Here is a 7,111-nt window from a genome sequence, read left to right as displayed (position 1 = left end):
TGATTCTTGTCCTGAACCTAGCCCTGTAGACTTCTGACTGATTCTGGGTTCCGTACCTGAGTTCCAGAGCCGACACCAGTTCCCTATAGTTGTGTCTGTCTGCTGCTGTCGACGGTCCAAGGATTTCCAGTGGTTGTTCCTTCAAGCTCGTTGCCAAATATACAGCTTTCTGCTCCTCTGTCCATCCATTCATCTCTGCCAGTAACTCAAACTGTGCTCTATATGCTTCCCACGGTGCCTTCCCATCGAATTCCTGTGGCTTCCTTCATACTGGATGACTCCTATTACTGACATTCATATCTGAGATGTGACTTCTAACGGGACTGAATATGTCTGCATTAGGGTTTAGCTGCGGGCTCTGTAAGGGGCTTGCCATTGTCTGAGGCTGACTAAGTCGATGGTCAATGTATCCTCCTTGTGTAAAAGACAATAGATCGTCCTTTAACGTATCTAATTCGCTTTCAAATTTCCTAAAGTTTTCCATTTGTACCTCTTGCCATTGTTGTTGATTTTCCTGTAGTTGCTGCTGGCTTTCTTCCTGTTTCCTTTCTTGTTCCACTTGCCAATGCTGTAATCTCACTTCTTGTTTCTTTTCTCGTTCTTCTTGTTTATTTTATTTTTCTTCCAACAACTGCTGTAATCTCTCTTGTTTATTTTGCTGTTCGAGCTGCCATTGTTGTAGGTTTTCTTGCCACTGCTGTATTCTTTCTTCTTGTTTCTTTTCTCATTCGTCTTGTTTCTTTTCTTTTTCCTCCAACCACTGCTGTAATTTCTCTTCTCGTTCTTCTTGTTTCTTTTCTTTTTCCTCCAACCACTGCTGTAATTTCTCTTCTCGTTCTTCTTGTTTCTTTTCTTTTTCCTCCAACAACTGTTGTAATTTCTCTTCTCGTTCTTCTTGTTTCTTTTGCTGTTCTTGTATTGCTGCCATTAAGTCTGCTAGGCTGTAGTTTGATTTGCCGCTTCTCGTTTCCATTTTTTTTATCCCACTTCTGACACCAATTTGTTACGTCTCCGTTTGTTAATTAACTTTCTGTAACTTCGTTCCGACGAAACTTTAGCGACACAAGTCCTTACTTAATAAAACTGGTTTATTCTTTCTGAATATAACTTCACGATACACTTGATTTCAACAATCGCACTAAAACTAACGCTATAACGAACGTTAACTTCAACAATACTTTTTCACTGCACATCAATTACTCACTACCTACACACATTGTCCCCTCACGTTGTCACCCTCTTATATATACCAGACTACCCTATATCTAGTAATCTCCCGACAATTCACGAAGGTACAAGATATTTTCAGAAAGCAGGGGGCGTGACACTAGTCACGTGACCTCGCTGACGCAACAGTATTCTGTAGTCACTGAGCCATGCATTGACATTGAAAAGTTATTGACACTAACAAAACTACTTGATGAAAAATGCCAAGGTATTAATAATCTATCAAATGCTGAAAGTATTCCTATCTTAAAAAGTGGCACCACCCAAAGTTTTTTACCACCTTTTCTCATAGGTGTAACTACAAGTTTAGAATAGCTTGACTTTAAAAATACCCATGGTTATTATATAATCCAATATTAGATGACATTTTTTGTGTGATCCTTGTGCTACCCTACTTCAAGAGCATAGTTAATGTGGTAAAGTAGTACTTGTCAACAAATCATATAACAACTAGTTAAAAGTTAGTGATACTTTAAGCAAACATTCCAAGCTTGTTTATCATCGTGATTCTATCTAGGCTGTTGATGCTTTGAAGACTTCCATTGAACATCCATCATCCAGTAGAATTGGTGTTATTACCAACAGTGCCCTTCAATCATCTACAACTCAGAATAAACATATTCTTCGTCAAACTGAATGTGCCATTTTGTTTTTAGGAAAAGAAGGATCAGCATTTTGTGGTAATACCAAAAATGTAAATTCTTACAAAAATCCTGGCAATTTTCTGGCCTTGCTGAAAATGATGAAATACTGAATGCTCATTTGTATCATCACACGGCAAAAAATGCTACATTTTTATCTCAATGCTCATGAAATGACATCATCAATATCATAGGATATGATTAATTCAAGTAAAAATTATTGACGAAATAAAAAAAGACCGGATTCTACTCTATACTTGCTGATGAAGTGATTGTGGATTGTTTACCAATATGTCTGCTTTTGTAGATGACAACTGTGAAATTAAGGAAGAATTTATTGACTTTGTCAAGTTACAGAGAGTCTGAGCAATGGATTTTGTACACATAATTAAAAAGATATTGAGTGATGCTGGATCTGATGTCCAAAAACAATTTCAAGATATGCAAAGCAAGGCCTTGTACACTCATTGCAGGGGTCTATCACTTAATCTTGCTATTATAAATTTCCGTTCATTTCTACCAATTTGAAATTGTATCAATAAATTTAAAGGAGTAACTAATTGGATTAAATCCACACCTACACCTGGGAACTATTAAAGGCAATCTATCAAAGGGCATCCAGCATGGAGTAACTTAATCACATCTTCCACTACGCAATGTGTGCATTACACACTGGGTTGAGAATATTGAAGGTTGGGAAAGGTTCTGTTTGTTTCATCCATTCTTACTTCACATGTGTGAGGTTATTGTGTATGGGGATGATAGCTTTTTTTAATGACATTTGAGCTGCAGAAGATAAAAAATGCTATGACTTATCTAAAAATACTAGAATAGTAGTTAGGGCCCCACTATAGCGGCCAAAGGATGCCACCTCACACTCGGGAGGTCATAGTTTCAAGTTTGGCTACCAGGGAATATCATTAATCGATAGTTAATTAATTAAATCGTCCCTTAAAAGGATGCTTAATGCTAATTTATCAGTTAATTAAGTTTCCTTACTATTTATGTCCTAAAAGGACAATATCTTAATTAAAACTTACTCTTTTAATTATCAATCAAGTGTTTAAATATTTTCAGTGACATGAATATAATAAAACATCAAAAGCATTATTTAACGTTACATATTTGAATGAGATCACAGCATTTTACTATGCACACAATACGTGTCTGTAGGTTAAAATTGTTGTAAAAAGGATCATACAATAATTAAAACTTATTCAAGCAAGTGTTTTCAATGACATGATATATTATTTAACATAACGTTATCACAATTATATATATTTTTACCATGCACATGAAACATGTCTGTAGGTTTAAATCGGTATGATAAAATAAATAAAACTTATAAAATCGTCAATGAAATGTTTATCATGTAATAATTAGAACTCTCACTAGTTTGTAACGAAATATTTTACACACATTACACAAGATTTTCCACATGTCAAAACCATTATTTATCTATTGTCCATAGGATTTTAACAAGTCATCAACATCTATATTTAATCCTGATCTGTAATATAAATAATAAATGACTGACTTACTACTTATCCATCTGTAACTTCTTTCAATGTTTCACAAATAATGCATAACCCTATGTTACTATTTCAAATACAAGATATTCTAAGACAGCATCACACACACAAACATGATGTTAGAGAAGCACGTAGGTTCAAGAAGTACGTGTTTTCTAACACAAACTAGTGGTTGATTGTGCATGTCTGTTTAACACTAAGAAGAAAGCTGTCTTTGACACACCAAGATTACTAAACATGACTCTTTCAAAATTAAGAATGATAAAAGGGCAGTTCTGACTTGACCATGTGATTTGCGCTGTATTGCAATGTAGTGTAAAGTTCGAAACGTTAAGCATTAGATACGATGTCAGTGACAGAGAATGAACAAATATATTTTGCAATACTACATATTTAGTCCTTAAATTATAAACCAAGTGATGAACGTTTTGATAACAATTCAGAGTTTGTAACAAAAAACTGGTTGTTATAATAAGTTTATAATAATAAACTAATTAATATTCACTTTACACAAGTAATCAAAGTTTTCTATATTTTAGAAATTATACAAAACATTTGAAAACTAAATCAGCCATGCACTTGATTTACAGTATAAAACTGACTTTCAATATACAAATCAAGACTTCTAAAGTGTCACATATACTTAAACATTAGGGACTATTTAAATTTTTGGCTAGGTGGTTAAGGTACTCGACTCGCAATTTAAGGGTTGCGGGTTCGAATCCCTGTCCCACCAAACATGCTCGCCCTTTCAGCCATGTTTGGTGTGACGGGGATTCAAACCCGCGACCCGCAGATTTCGAGTCGAGCGCCCTAACCACCTGGCCATGCCGGGCGTTGTTATTTGTAAATATCAAAGATTATTATACTGTCAGAAGACTTAATCTCTGAGATAAAAATTGTCCAAACTATAAGAAAATGTAAAGGTTTCACATGTAGTAGGTTGTATTTTTGTTTTAGTTAAAAAGTATACTTTTTGAAATTATGTTTGTTTATTTTTCGTGATTCCCTTTTAGTATACAATGAGATGATCAAGCTAGTTAATATTTTTAGTTTTCTCTTGGTAGCTATCAGAGTCTGCATACCAGTAGCAAGTTCTCTAGTTTTCTTACAGGAATAACGAAGCACTTAATTAACGAGCTAAGCTATTCTTGTCAGCATACAAGACAACAGGTCAACAGCTGCAGGCTAACATAACCTTTTCACGCTTTTTTGCTAGTTTGTGTAAATTATGCGCTTTGTGCTAAAAAACCAATATTTATTGGAATATTTAAATTCATGCATGGGTTGGAAAATACAGGTTTTTGTGTGTTTTTCAAACCATGAGTATTCAGAAGAGCTCTGTCAATTTCTGCTGAATTCTCTCTGTTTTAACTTTCATATTTGTTAGAGCTCCAAAGCTCACGAACGAAATGCTTAACTTTTGACTTTCTTTGATGTTGCCAAGGCAATAGGCTATTGTTTGTTATTATTTGATTTGTTAAGGGAATGCAAGTCTAGGTAGCATGTTACTTGTATTTCACGAGTTAGTGTGTGTATTTTGCTTGCAGTGATCTTTCTGAAGTTGAGGTTTTCTGTTATGTGTTACTTTATTTATTGGGGTAGGAGATAACGTGAACTGGCGATATATTCATGACATTAAAAAACACGTAGGTTCGAGAAATAAATTTAACACAAAGATACCCAATTACCTGGACACTTTTGAAAGGTGGACTTTTCTCCTTCAGAGGCAAATTGGGAATTCCCAGTCTGCCCTTGAAAAAGAAAGGTCCACCTTTCGAAAGCTTTCAAGTTATAGAGATCATATCTTTATAATAAATGGTCTGATGATAGGTAGTTATTTCGTTAAAGTTTCAGTTTAGTTGTTGTCGGTTCAACATTTTCACACAAGATCACTTGCTCATTGTGTATTATAGTATTTTATACTTTGTTTATTGAATAATTAAACATTTATTACTTGTGTGGAACTGAGTATAAAGGGAAAACTTAAAGCCTGAGATTTGCGAACCACCAGCTGTTAGCTGGTATAACTCTCTGTCACTCAAAGAAATGATCTTTCCAATATGCTTCAAATATCGTAGGTACAGCCTATACTGGACACAAAAATCAGCAAAAATTGTAAGAAAAAATTAATGCAAAAACATTGAATAAAATAGAACGTTTTCTAGTAAAGTAGTGAATATTACAATGAACATCAGGTACTGTAAATAAGACGTATTTCGATAGAAAATTATCACTAAAAGCAACAAAATTCCTTAAAACTAAGCAAAAACACCATGATCACTTCACTGTAACCCCTTATCTACGAGAGGAAAGAGACGGGAATTTAACAGAAGTATTATGAATAAAATTAATTTTTTATCAAAATTAAGATCGCGAAAGCTATAGAAAACATACAAAAGGATTATAGTAAAATTGGAGGAGTGATAATGGAAGTACATAATAACATTAAGGAAGTACAATAAGAAATCGTTGAAAAAAGAAGGATTCTGACAACAAAACTGAAGAACATCAATGAATTACAGAAGGACTGTGACACCAAGGTTTTGTTTTGTTTGTTTGTAGTTAAGCGCAAAGCTACAGAATGGGATATCTATGTTGTGCCCACAAAGGGTACCCAAACCCGGTTTTAACATTATAAGTCCACAGAATTACCATTGTGCCACTGGGGGCAAGATCAAATAAGCCATGGAAAATGTATGAAAAAGACATCAACTGTAGGACAAAATTTCTAGAAATTGAATAATTAGCAAATCAGCCACATATCTCTACATCTACTCAAACATTCAAGTCTCAAATACTATTAACTACCAGTTTACATATGTTACCACTACCACTTGTCAGTGAAATGTCTTTCTAGACAACTTCAGAAACACCATAATTCATATTAAGGAATTTAGCAGACCAATTCCATAACGTCACTCATAAAGAAACCAACATATTATAAGGAAAATGTACCAAGAGGAGCATATTCGGCACAGTTTGAAACAGTTTTCAAGGTGAGTGGATGGAGTAATAAACAAGATATTCATCTTGCTGCAGGTTTAAAAGGCCCAACATTAACAATCTTAAGCCACTTTCCAATAGAGAGCTGTATCAAACATTAGGCGTTAGTAGTTATCTTATCGGAGGTTTGAAGTGTCATATCAGAAGGAAGTTTCTAAAGCAAATTCTGGGAACAGAGTAAAGAGGAAAGGTGAGACCTTGGCTAAACATGTGGAAAGACTTCCAGCTATATTATCTAGATGCTCCACAAGAAATGATAGATTTGTTGGCTTAAAACCAATTCATTGATGCCATAGTGGATGATGATATGCAAATTGAGCTAAAGCATATTAAATTTATATCTGAAAAATAAATGTGTCCAGTTGGTGATGGTACTTGGATCATTTAAAGTTGCAGATAAACAACTAAAAGCACCATCTAACTATTATGAGATCATCAGATGAAATAGTGTGGAAGCATGAACTTCTGATGGAAATCTAAAAGAACTCGAAAGGCTAGTTAGACAGTTTGTTACTATTAAAAGTAAGCAACAAAATAATAGATATTTCGAACGCAACTTAACCATTTCCAGGCCGGGGGTGGGCATCATTGACATCATTTGCTGTTTTTCCTTTTCTAAGCGGAAATACTTAATCAAATTGCATGAAATTTATTAAAACTTACTAAATAGTATCTAGTTTGGGCTAAAAGAACTCGAAAGGCTAG

This window comes from Limulus polyphemus, unplaced genomic scaffold (assembly GCF_000517525.1).
Source record: "Limulus polyphemus unplaced genomic scaffold, Limulus_polyphemus-2.1.2 Scaffold8, whole genome shotgun sequence".
NCBI lineage: Eukaryota > Metazoa > Arthropoda > Merostomata > Xiphosura > Limulidae > Limulus > Limulus polyphemus.
The sequence above is the reverse complement of the archived record's forward strand: the minus strand, read 5'-3'. Positions refer to the sequence as shown.